General features: G+C 44.8%; 1 long non-coding RNA gene across 1 annotated transcript; it reads right to left on the reverse strand.

The window, feature by feature from the left end:
- Nucleotides 1-1,399: 1,399 nt before the first annotated feature.
- LOC148002111 (uncharacterized) lies at nt 1,400-7,960 on the reverse strand. The gene is made up of 2 exons (XR_015634546.1): nt 7,733-7,960; nt 1,400-3,110 (listed from the first exon to the last, which is right to left on the reverse strand). It is a non-coding gene; the product is annotated as an uncharacterized LOC148002111 (long non-coding RNA).
- Nucleotides 7,961-13,357: the final 5,397 nt, after the last annotated feature.

Raw genomic sequence — 13,357 nt, forward strand, 5'->3', positions numbered from 1 at the left:
TTACTGTACACAGTACAGCACCTTTCATCATCTCATTATATTCTACTGAAGTCCGTTCAGTAGAAGCCACCACGGGGTGCCCTCAGCGCTGTCTTCCACTTGTGTCCTACGAAAGGTGCGCTGGACACAAGGTGAGACTAGAAAATAGACTTCTCTAGGAATGCAAGTTGAACAGGAAAAGGATAAACTTCAACAAAGAGGCAATGAGACAGTGGGGATGAGTCATTCACTTCTGTGGAAGAAAAAGAGAAGTAGAGATCCCGGTGGAAACAAGAGACTGATTCTCACACCTACTACCCCGACAGTCCCTTCTCCACATCCACAGTCTGTGAACTCCCGTGTACCTATGTGCAGAGCGACGCCATAACAGGTCACTGATGCACCCGCTGCTGGTCTGTCCTACGTGTGAAAATCTCCATCAGTCATGAGGAAGAGTTTTCTTTAAAATAACATCCTGGTCTCAACTGGCAGCCACCAGGGCCCTTCCTCCTCCCTGCCTGCGCCTGTGTGATGTCAGAACCAAACGCATATGTCTTTTCTCAGAAGATGCGATTAAAGAATGTGGCTGAAAGAATAAGAGGAAAGGATTGGACAGGCAAGCATCTACCACAAGTTCAGCTCGGCAGTGTGGGGGCCTTAATTCCCCTAGAATCCTGATTAAATGTCAGTTCTGCATTCTAAAGGACAGGGACAAAGGAAGAGGCGTGTGGGCATTTGAGCAAACTATTTACTTTAGAGAGTATTTCTAGTCTTGAAGTCATACCTGCCCCGAAACACTCAGTCTGCACATTGTCCACGCCACTCCTCCCTCTACCACACTACCTGGACAGCGGCTGACAATCACACACATATGTTCTTCCTACCTGTGACGATCCGGGTGAAAATGGCTCCCGTAGGCCCATAAGCAGTGGCACCGTTAGGAGGTGTGGCCTTTTTGGAGGAAGTTTGTCGCTGTGCTGTGGGCTTTGAGAATTCAGATGCTCAAGCCAGGCCTAGTTGTTCCGTTTCTCTTCTTGATCCCTGTCAATCCAGATATAGAAATGCCGGCTACCTCTCCAGCACCAACTCTGCCTGTGTGCCACTGTGCTTCCCGTGGTGATAATGGACTACACTGTAAGCCAGCCCTAAGTAAGTATCTTCCTTTATAAGAGTTGCTATTAAAAGATCCCATGCAGAGAGACCCTTACTCAAGTCTTAGGAAATCGCGGACCCCAGACACAGAGAGACCATTTTGGATGTAATAAGCAAAGGCAAGTTTTATTACGGAGAACTATTACAGAGATCTCCGGGCCGACACGTATCCCACGCAGGAGACAGAGGTGTCAGCCCGAGAGGCTGAGAAAAAGAGTAGTTAAAGGCAGAGGCTGTGAGCACCAGGGGATGGGGGATGTCAAAGGGGAATGCACCACAAGGTATAAGGTTGTTTTATGGCTCCAGGAGATAAGGGGACTGCCAGAAGGTTTTATGGCCCCCTGGTTCCTGGAACAGAGCTACTAAATCAGGAGAAGGGTAGGGTCTTCAGGTCCTCATTATTTTTAAAAGTTTGTCAAAATTGATGGAGCATTTGTATTTGAAACACCTCTGGTTAGGCTTGGGCTGCCCCGTTTGTTGGAGTGCTCTCTGCAGGACACAATGGCTGAAAAGCACAAGTAAGGGCTTATCAGGGTCTGGAGGACATCTGGTTAAAGTATGACTCTGAGTAAGCTGGGGGGATGTCTGTGGATGGTTTATGGGTCAGTCCTCGATAGCCTGAGCTGGATCCTGTATTCCTTTTCTTTATCTTTATGCCCTGCTATTTCCTGGCGGCAGGGCTTAGCCCTGAGTTTGTGGCTTTTGGGGCTTACTCTTTTAATTTTATATTTCTAAACCTAGAATTTGTATAATTCTCCTTTCATCCCCATCTTCTCCTACTAAATAATTCGAATCTTAGAATTTTTTTTTTTGGTTCTTTTTTTCGGAGCTGGGAACCGAACCCAGGGCCTTGCGCTTCCTAGGCAAGCGCTCTACCACTGAGCTAAATCCCCAACCCCTTAATCTTAGAATTTTGATATCAAGTCTCGTATTTGGTCTCACCAGTTGTCTAACTGACTGGTACTGTTGTCTCACAACCATCAACCGCACAGCACCCACTCGATTTTTAACAAAAGCAATTAACCTGTTTGTCACGCAGGAGCCAAAAACTAAAACCAAGAAAATTATTAATAACGGCCCAGCTCTAGCAGAGAGTAGGGTAGTCATCCAGGCAGATCTACTAAACTAGCTCTCGAACCATCTCTGATGTGTTTTTCTGTCTGTCTTTTGTCTAACCTTTTTCTAAGTTTATTTATGGAGTCTTTAATTACTCCTGAATGGTCTGTATAGAAGCAACATTTTTCTTTCAGTATAGCACACAGACTCCTTCTTTAAGGAATATCAGGTCTGATCTTTTCTTAATTTGAAGGACTACCTCTGAGAGGGAGGTTAGGTATTCTTGGAGGTCAGCTAAAAAGTCTTTCACTCTTTTTATATCTGAGTCAATGGCAGTTCTGAATTCTCTATAAGCCTTGTATTGTAGGGCAACAGCAGATGTCCTTGTGCTGCCCTTGCAGCACCTAGATAGCTCTAGCCCTAAGTAATTCTCAACTCCTTTTTTTTGTCTCTTACTAAGTCTTTAGCATCAGGATTTCAATCTGGACACTATCTGAACCTATACACCAAGGTCATGACTGTCTTTCAGAACTTCTAAACTTATACAGGTTGTGATCCCTGAGGCACAGTCCCAAGAAGTGTTAGGAGTACTAACATATGTAATGTTACATCATTTGTAATAGAAATCAAGCCTATCCCCACACCTATCTCGATGGAACCCAGGACAAACATGACTGAATTTCCCTCTAGGTCTCAGCTCTCAGCCCTAACAGCTAGTACACGACTGGTGAGGGCTGAGAATTGACGGCTGTCAGGGTGGTCAGCAGCACCAGGTATGGTCCTTTCCAGCGAGGCTCGAGTGTCTGGGCTCAGTGTAGCTGCTTCCGACCTGGAACTGATGGGATGTCTCAGGGGTCTCCGGGGCATAGGCTGCTGTCAGCTGTGAGCAGATTTCTTTCTGTATCACCTGTAGGTCTTTTAGCCTGGCACACAAATCATTATTACTATGGCACTATGACATGTTGGTTCAGTAACATCATCTAATACAGTCAGGGGAGCTGAGGCCCCATATAAGATCTCAAAGGGGGTAAGGCTGAATCTGGAAGGGGTATTTATTGCTCTGAAGAGAGCAAGAGGGAAGGAGTGTCACCCAGTCTGTGCCAGTCTCCATGGTCAATTTGTTCAGGGTCTCTTTTAGAGTTCTATTTATTTACTCTACCTGTCCTGAACTTTGAGGTCTGTAAATACAATGTAATTTCCAATCGACCTCTAAATACTTGGCCACACCCTGGCTTACCTTGGCAACGAAAGTAGGGCCGTTGTCTGACCAGATTACCTTGGGCATTCCAGACCTGGGGAAGATTTCTTCCAGTATCTTCTTGATGATTGTAGAGGCCGTCTCTCGTTTGGTGAGGAAAGCTTCTATCTATTCCTGAAAAAGTATCTACAAGCACTAGGAGATACTTGTGATTATATTTTTCTGGTTTTATCTCAGTGAAGTTCACTTCGACTTTTCGTTAAACTCTCTAGGTCTCTTTGTCCTGTTTGTTTGTTAAGCATTTACTTACTGACGTATCTTATACTTTTTTACTGTCTCTCTTGGCTAAAATCTTAAAGTCTGTTATATATATTTTAACTATTTGGACAAACTTCTTATCTCTTAAATGAGTCTATTTTTTTATTTGTCAAAGTGAGTCTTTTGTTTGTTCTCTGGGGGTGGGGGTACAGCTTTTTCCCCAAGTGTGTCATTGTCTTTTTATCTTTTAAACAACTTGGGCCTTTTCTTCTGTTGTACATTCTAAGTGAGGCCATCTCTTAGTCTAATCTCAGTTTCCAGTGGCTGTCTCCTGTAGGCCTGTGACCAGGATAGGCTCCTGTATAGCCATTTCCCGAGCCACTTTATCTGTTTTGTTACTGTCCCATGTCACTGAATCTCTTCCTCCTGATATCCTGGGCAATGAATAGTACTCACAGTTGTTGGCTTCATCAGGGCATCTAAGAGATGGCAAAGACATCTGTGGCGCTGATTGCTGGGGGGTTGGGGTTCAGCCATTCTAGATGACATTGTGTTGTCCACCATGGCAGCACCCACTTATCTCTGACCTTCAGTCATGAAGAGAACTGTTCCTGTCTGTGGACAAGGTCCTCGGCTTTCAGCAGGGGTCAATCAGCCAGTCGCAGAGGTCTTTCCTCCACCCATGTGCTTCTGTCAGTGTTTGACACTCGTGCTGTGGTGGCTCAAGGTCTGGATTGGGCAGCAAGGTGACCAGATTGTCCCCAACCGGTGGAGAATCTAGTCCATGGCAGCTGACCAGTGGTCCCATCTTTTGGGACACTCTATCAGCCACTCTATCACAGTTTAAGTCCTGGACTGGGTGATAATTGTTAGTGCCCGGCTGGCAGGAGTGATGTGTTCCAGGCAGAATAGCGCTAAGCCATTCATCTCCCAGCATCAGGTACTGGTGCACTGAGACAGGTCTTAAGCTCCACATACACAGTCTATAGATATGTATACACATGGCCTCACCCAGCCATTTCAGCCCACGCAAGACAATTTGGAGAGCAATTTTCTCATGAGCAAGGGATAGGGGCAGTCAGGGATGACTATGAATTGGTGGGTGGGTTACCTGGCCCACGCCAAGGTCCACTCTTCTTCGGGCAGTCCATAAGTATTGTTCGTTGCCAGTAGCTCCTTGCACTCAAGGTCTTTGGATATTGGCCCACTGGTGGGGGGGGCCATAGGAGCACAGAGCATTGGGTCCCTGTCCAGCACTCTAGGACCAAGAAGCTCTCCAGTGGCCCCTCTTGTTCTTTCTTGGGCAGTCCCTGACCCAGTGTCCTTTTTCTTTGTATTAGGCACACTGATCTTTAGCCAGGAATTCTCTTCTGTTGCCAGGTACTATCTTCCTAGGTTCCTTAACTACTGTGGCCAGTATATGTTCCTCTCTTGTCTTTTATCTCTCTTTAGCTCTCTAACTTCCTCTTCTTTTTGTCTCTTTTCTTCCCTAGTTTTCTGTTCTTTTTACCTCTTTCTTTTTTAACCTTACTTTCTCCGTAACTTATACTAACTCTCAGCAACTTAACTTAACCCTTCAAATTTTTGTAACTTTTTCTTCATATCCTTTTTTTATCTTAGCCAGATTGGTGGGGCATTTTCCAGCCCCTCAGAGACCCACCCTTGGAGTCTGGCGGCAGACCTGGAGCACTCCCTACCTTCAGGCGTCTGAAGAGAGCAAGCAGAAGTGAGGGCCTTCTATCCATCTCTGGAACACTTTTTCTGGCCTCTAGTAGGATTCTGTCTTTCCTCGGTGGTAAAGAAGACCTGTAACAGTTACTAACAAGCATCTCAAATGGGATGGTGAGAAAACAAGAGAATCTTGAGAATAGAGGTCCACTGAAGAGGGCAAATAGCATTTAGTCACACAGCTAAGCCAGGAGGCTTTCTTGGGACAAAAAAGCCTTGTGTCTGTGAAACAGAAAAGTGAGCAGAGGGGCAGTCTATCTGTTACCAGTTGTCTCTCTGGACTTAGATTTTCCCTTAAGGAGTACCTCCCTTTAGTGCCAGCTCAGTGGCTTTATCACTCAAGAGACCCATCCTCTAAATGGCACTAGGCTTCCAGTAAGAACTAATAACAAAAGGATGGAGAGATGTTAGAACCTGGGTGTTAGATACTAAGCAGCTGACAAAAGAATTGTAACCAGTTCACCTGGGCCTTTCAGGACCTCAGTAGCAGCCCTTTACCAAACTTTCTCAGTGGGCTGAAGGCCCATGGAAAAGAAAACATTAATCCTGACCTTGGCCACAGCCAAAGCCTGAATTTTAAATTTTGACTGGAAAAACAAAACAAAGTTCTTTACAGTTTGTTGTAGATTTTTTGAAACTATTTTAGGGGCTTCTCTGTCCCCCAACCTGGGACAATTCGACCACAGGGGCAGGAACTGGCTGCTGTGGGGATAGGATCAAAGGCATTCTCCATGCTAATGATGACCAGTGAGAAAAGTAATTTAATGCTGGAGACTGACTCCTCTCTTGGAATAGGGCCAGCAGATAAGGCAGGCTCCCTAAAGAACTTTTCTTAATGAGCACTCTCTGTGAGCAAGAGTTGAAGGTCTGGCCACTAAAAGCAGAAATTCCTTTCTTGTTCTTGTTTTCCTTAGAGTCCTCCCCCACCTCACTCTCAGCCTTTTTAGATCATTCTTCCTGTAGCATTTCTAACACAGCCTGTCCCTTTTTTATAGCCTGTTGACAGCATTTCTGATCTTTTAGGCAGCTACGCACTAAGTGCCATACCGGCTGAAACTCCGTCTTTAAGATTTCTTGCTCTCAAGCAAAATTTAAATCCTTTTCTAGCTTATCTCAGCTGTCCACTGTGAGATTCCCAGAGATAGCGAACCAAGGTGTAGCAATTCACTAAGAAATCTCTCTATAGTGTTTCTTTCTATCTTAAGCCTTTTCCTTTTAAACAGCTCCTGAAGAGCCAGAAAAATTGGGTGAGACTTGAGAAGTCCTCATGCTCACTGTAGCAGCTCCGCAGCTAGTTTCGCTCCCCTCTACTGTGTGCTGCGAGCATAAGCACAGATAAAACACTATGTTTTAAAAATTAACGTTGGCTATCAACCAACACACCTCCACTAGAGCGGGGTTCATAAAATTAAATTTTCTACTCACTATACTTGTTCAATAGCCAGCGGCCTAATCTGGGGAAATTTTTATTTACAAGCGGTTTCTTCCTCAAGGTTTTTGTTAATGTCTGTTTACACAACTGTTAACAGCAGCTAGGCTGATCAAGGGGAGTAAAGGGAGGGGCCTCTCTCCTTGGGGAGGAGGCTCAAGAGAGAAAGACAAAACTCCCTAGCAGAAAACAATTTCTCTCAATCAAATTATTTTTAACTTTTAACTTAAGCACCAAGAGGACCAAGTAAAACTCTTTGACGAACAAAGCAAACAGTTTTATGATTTTAAACACAGTCGTCAGTCTAAGCCAAAAAAAAAAAAAAAAAAAACACTCGACAATACCACAGAAAACAAACCAGACAAACAATATCAAGACAAAGCATCCTATAACCAATTTCCACAGATGCCTGGTACCTTCAGTACCTGGCCCAAACTGCAGCTTAACCTTAGCTGCTTCTGGGATGAGACGGACCATCTGATTCCACCTCCCAACAGGATTCCAGAGTGTCCTCTTGTCCTAACGACCAAGCACACTTGTCCGCGCCTATACTTAAATAGGCAGCCGAACGCAACCTCTGACGGAGTGGGATTCCACATCTACTCTCTAAGTACTGACCAGAGTGAGACTCCACGTCCACTCTCTAAGTACTGACCAGAGTGAGATTCCACGTCCACTCTCTAAGTACTGACCAGAGTGAGATTCCACGTCCACTCTCTAAGTACTGACCAGAGTGAGACTCCACGTCCACTCTCTAAGTACTGACCAGAGTTAGACTCCACGTCCACTCTCTAAGTACTGACCAGAGTGAGACTCCACCGGTACCGAGACACACATATATACACACACGGCGGAACCAAAACAGAGACAGACACAGACTGACAAATGCGGCGCCGCTCACACAGAAACACTCAGACAAACATCTAACTCACCTCCAAGGGGTCTTCGGAGTCTGGGGTGGTCGCGCAGATCCCGGACGAGCCCCCATTATGAAATATCCCACGCAGAGAGACTCTTACTCAAGTCTTAGGAAATCTCGGACCCCAGACACAGAGAGACCATTTTGGATGTAATAAGCAAAGGCGAGGTTTATTACAGAGACCTATTACAGAGATCTCCGGGCCGACACGTATCCCACGCAGGAGACAGAGGTGTCGGCCCGAGAGGCTGGGAAAAAGAGTATTTAAAGGCAGAGGCTGTGAGCACCAGGGGATGGGGGATGTCAAAGGGGAAGGCACCACAAGTTATAAGATTGTTTTATGGCTCCAGGAGATAAGGGGATGCCAGAAGGTTTTATGGCCCCCCTGGTTCCTGGAACAGAGCTACTAAGTCAGGAGAAGGGTAGAGTCTTCAGATCCTCATTATTTTTAAAAGTTTGCCAGAATTGATGGAGCATTTGTATTTGAAACACCTCTGGTTAGGCTTGGGCTGCCCGGTTTCTTGGAGTGCTCTCTGCAGGACACAATGGCTGAAAAGCACAAGTAAGGGCTTATCAGGGTCTGGAGGACATCTGGTTAAAGTATGACTCTGAGTAAGCTGGGGGGATGTCTGTGGATGGTTTATGGGTCAGTCCTCGATAGCCTGAGCTGGATCCTGTATTCCTTTTCTTTATCTTTATGCCCTGCTATTTCCTGGCGGCAGGGCTTAGCCCTGAGTTTGGGGCTTTTGGGGCTTACTCTTTTAATTTTATATTTCTAAACCTAGAATTTTTATAATTCTCCTTTCACTATGTCCATGGTGTCTCTTCACAACAGGAGAAACCCCACCTAAGACAGCACCCATTTGATTTTGCGGACCTTCTTAGGTTTTCCTGGGATCCAGTGTGAGGGTGTGGGAAAGTTCTGAGGCAGGTGGCCTCTTACCTGCTCCTTTATTTTATTTTTTGAGACAGAGTATCACTATGTAGCTCAGGCTGGCCTCAAGGTTGCAATCCTCCTGCCTCAGTCTCTTGATTGCTGTTCTTATAGCTATGCAGCATCGCACCTAGAAAGCCTCACAGACTTCACTCTGGAAACCTCAGGGTTTCTGAACAATTGGGTAATGGGTTGAGGTAGGTTAAACAGTCCAGTCCTTGTTTGTATGTTTTTCCAATATTGAATTGGCTCAGTGTCTCGGCTCAGAGATGCTCGGAGGTAGGAAATTGTGAGGTGAGAAATAGCCAGTGCAGGCACATTGATAGCCATGAGAACTGACAGCTTGATAGAGTGAGTGGTAATTAGCTGACTGCCAGTCCCACCATTAGCCAGACCTCGCACTGGAGCTGTGCAGGAGCCAACAACCCCAGAATTCCTGGCCACTTCCAAGATGTCCTTGTGCTCAGAGCCTCATTAAGTAATTAATATTTACTATGAGGACCTTGGACCACCAAGAGGAGTAATTATACTCTTTACTCTGATTCCTAAGGCAGGCACTTACATAATACACTTAATAACATTAAAAATTATTACCCTTTACTAAACTCTGTGTGCCAAGACTTGTGTTCCATGTTTTATAGGACTTATCTCATTGTAGAAATATTCCCATATAAAACAGCATTAACTAAAAATATTTTGGTACATAAGCTTTAGTTGGCTGAAAATTGTACATTTATGGAGGTCGAACCCTCCTGGGCCCCATCAGTGGCTGCCCCTGCTGAGCCTTGCTGATGAGGTGGAAGCCTTTTGTTCCTGACACAGGAATATCCTGGCCTTTCTGCCTGGGTACTGAGATCTTTTGAAGTCAGCACTGGGTTTCAGTTTCTGTTTTCCTGCTGAGAATGTAAACTTCTTTCTCCATTGTGCTTTCACTTGGTGGGCTTGGGGTATATCTTCGGTGAACCTCAATAAAAGTTTTGGCATTTTCTTAACACAAATGGTTGGAGTATGCGTTTTCTCTTAAACCTTGCAGGCCTACACCTGGTTCTTGGTACTGTGGCAGCGCATTTACTAAGGAGGCTTTGATTAAATGATGGCTTCCATGTTCTCCTTTGGACTGGGTGTGTGCATAAACACATTAATCATGGCAAGTGCGTTCAGTATGTATTTTTGTACTGTGCTCTGTCCTTTCAGTAGCACCAGTAATTCCTTATCCATGGGAAATGCATGGAGAGACTCTAGTGGAATAGCACCAAGCCTTATGCATGCTGTTTTTCTGTACATGGATGTTGACGATAAATTTTAGCCTATAAATTAAAGACAACAGCAGGTTAACAGCCATGTTTAACTGAATCCTACAGTAAAAGTAACACAAACGGGTTGTTTTACCCTTAAAATATTACGTGCACTGCTCTTCCTGGGATGATAAGAGATGGCAATGCCACTCCGTAGTAAGATAAAGATAGCCAGAAGACGCAAGCACTGTGGTAGCAATGGGCTTCTACAGAAGGGTTATCTGAACACAGCTGCAGAAACAGTGATGGAGCAACACATGGGTGGGTGACGTACACAGACTGGATACAAAGGGATGGTTTGCATCTTAGGTGTGAGACCAAGAAAGACAGCACAAAATTGTGCTGAGGGCTTTTCTGTTCCTAAGCTAGTCATGGCACAGAACTCATGCAGCTTTGCAGGGGACACCTGCATTTCTCAGGTTGCCTTCCACCTCCACCTTGGCCCACTTCTCTGAGCTTCTGCAGCCCTCACTTCTTGTCCATTGTGTGCACCTAGCTCTGCTACTCATCTCTCGTGTTCATAGCCCCGTCTCCTCTGGCTCTTCTGTTCACTGCTGGTTTGTCACTCCATTCATCTTCTGAGAGCTTCACTTTTCTCATATGAGCAACAGGGTTTATACCACTCACATATTGTGCATTACTCTAAATAACATGCAAAAAGATTTCCACACTAATGTTAGTTATCTGAGTGCAATTTGTGTAAGATCCAATGTACTAAAATATGGTATTCATATCACATTTATTTTTAAAGTTTTTGACAAAAATTATTAATTTTGTTGTGCATACAGTATATGGTGAATGTGTGGGCACATTTGTGAAGATCAGGGTAACTCCGTGGAACTGGCTCTGTTTACCTTTGCATGAGCTCTGGAACTTGCCCTCAGGTCTTTAGGTTTATGTGGTAAGTGCTTTTTCATCCCCTCTGAGCCGTGTTGCCAGCCCTCACATAGCTTTCTGGAAGTGTATTTTTAGGAATAAACATGGAATGATCTGCACAGCCTAAGCCTTGACCAGGGACCCATCTGCTGCCTGCTGCACTGCACTCTCTTTTCCAACTCTCTGGTTCAGTCTTGTTGTGGGTTGGCCTGATGCTATTCACATTCTGATGTTAATTCTGCTTCCTCCTGAGGGCTGCCCCTGGCAAGCAGTCCATCAAGTAGTCAGGTGATCTCAGGTAAGTCTTCTCCCCATTTTAACTGGACAATAAAGGCTAGAGTCTGTGATTGGGCAGTGGAGGGGAAAGCCGGGGTGGGAGGTCTTAGAGAGTAGGGGCAGGTAGAGAGGAGATGAGGAGGGGAATAAGTTAGTATCTGCCCAATCTAGGCATAGAGCTTATGATTCTAACAACTGGATTGTGTGGTTTTTAAGCGGTTGGAGATTCCAGCAACACTGTCTGTCTTAAATTCCAGATGTTCTTTCTTCTACCTTCCTCAAAGGTTGTTATTTCTTCCTAAAAGTCAGTGCTCGCTGCTCCCATTCCCCCTTGTTGCTTTGTAAGTCATAGATATTTAAAACAATTTTTGCTAGATGTGGAAAGTCACCGAGTGTTAGAATTGAGAGAACCAGGCCCCAACTCAGGCCACAGAGCTTTGTAAGAATGAGAAATTGAACTTACCAAAATAGGCTACCGTAATGAGTCAGCCTGGTCTTATTTTTTCCCTAAGCAGAAGGGTTCACATACGTATTATTGAACTAACCTATTAGTGTAGAACCTTACAAATCTGGGAAAATCCCTAGGAGTCCTGAGAAAGGACGAGGCCCAGCAGGAGCCCTCTGATATCCCCGATTTTATTATGAACCAGGAGTCTTCTCATTGTGCTTGACTCTGATGGGTTTTGTTCAGGGACAGCCGAGAGGACAGCATCCAAGCTTGACAAGGATGCTTTAGAGAAGCTGTTTTCTGTCGTGGACTTTTTAATGCACCTAAGTGAATAAAACCCTCCCTACAGATCTACTGCAGATATCGATCCCTTCCAGGCTCTGGTGGCCAAGCTTAGTCCAGCTTTTGATAAGGGATTGTCAAGTTTAGTGAGAACCAATCATCATTTACCTGAGTCTCAAGCACACCTGGGGTTTTGACAACAGGAGAGTGGCCATCTAGACAGTGAACATAGCTACATGGGGTCATGGTATTTAGGGTGCCCTTAGAGGTTTGACACAAAAGAACACATAAGGCAAATGACCCTGAAAGCAGCCCCCTGGTGCATTGTTTATTTTGAATAAAAATAACAATGCTCTTTCTTGCTTGTGAATTACTGAGTCAGGCACTTAACCATCCTCTCTCTGCATGTAGTCCACTGCAGCTTTAGTAATTCATTTTAATAGATTCCCACCAACTTCTAGGAATCCATTTCTGTTTCAAAAAACAAAAGAAAAAAAATAGATCGTAGCTGACAGGAACTGTGGTCATCTTTTCGGCAGTTGTGCTAGAAGCATTCTATAGTAAGTGGATTTTTGATTAGGAAGACTGTGAACTCTGGCTACATTGGGGTGAGATGACTTAATGGAGGGTGCTATGCACTCACATTTGAATCAACTCAAGATCTGAGTAAAATGTCCATAAAATGTCCAGACCATGTCTAGGTTGCTTGTGTTCGAGTTGGAACCTCCCATGTTTTTTCTTGTGTTAGACTTGAATGATAAGAATCCTCATGCAGTTTGGAAAGGCAGACTTGTCAAAGGCCACTGTCCTAAATATTGTGGCTCAGATGTGTACACAAGTCGCTCCACATTGCTGGCTGCATGTGCACAGAAGCTATAAAGCTTTCCCAGGGACTCTCATTTTGTGGCAGAAGTCTAGTACTCCCTACTGTTAGCCCACCTGGCCTTTCAGGCAGCCGTCCTGACCACTGTGCGCTCTGCTCCTGGCAACCAGGTTCCCTGCTCTTGTAAAAGTCACAGAGCTTCTGATTTTATCCTAGACGCTTACAACTCAGAATGTGCAGAATGACTGCTGTTTTCCTCCTCAAATCCAGAAAGGTCCTACGCAAATTCACCCTACATCACACACACACTCTCACACACTCATACACACTCACACAAACTCATATATATATATAGATATAGATATAGATATAGATATAGATATATATTCTCATACACAACTCATGCACACTCACACCTGTATATACCTTATTGATTCTGTGAGACTGGTGTCCAGCCAGCTCTAAGATCTGTCTGCCTCCCTCATATTCCACAGTACTGAGGTTACAAACACATCGGCACCACGCCTAATTTGCAGGTGGGTTCTGGGCATTTGAACTCAGGTCCTCGTGCTTGCACAAAAGTCATTTCACCACTGAGCCATCTCTTCTGTTCCTCTAATTTGTTGACCTTAGACAAAAGCCTGGTAGCTTAAAACAAAGGTTTTGCATAATGCATTCTTCCACCAGCAGGCTGTCAAGTTTTT

The sequence above is a fragment of the Rattus norvegicus genome, chromosome 12 (genome assembly GCF_021556685.1).
Source record: "Rattus norvegicus strain SHRSP/BbbUtx chromosome 12, alternate assembly SHRSP_T2T, whole genome shotgun sequence".
Taxonomy (NCBI): domain Eukaryota; kingdom Metazoa; phylum Chordata; class Mammalia; order Rodentia; family Muridae; genus Rattus; species Rattus norvegicus.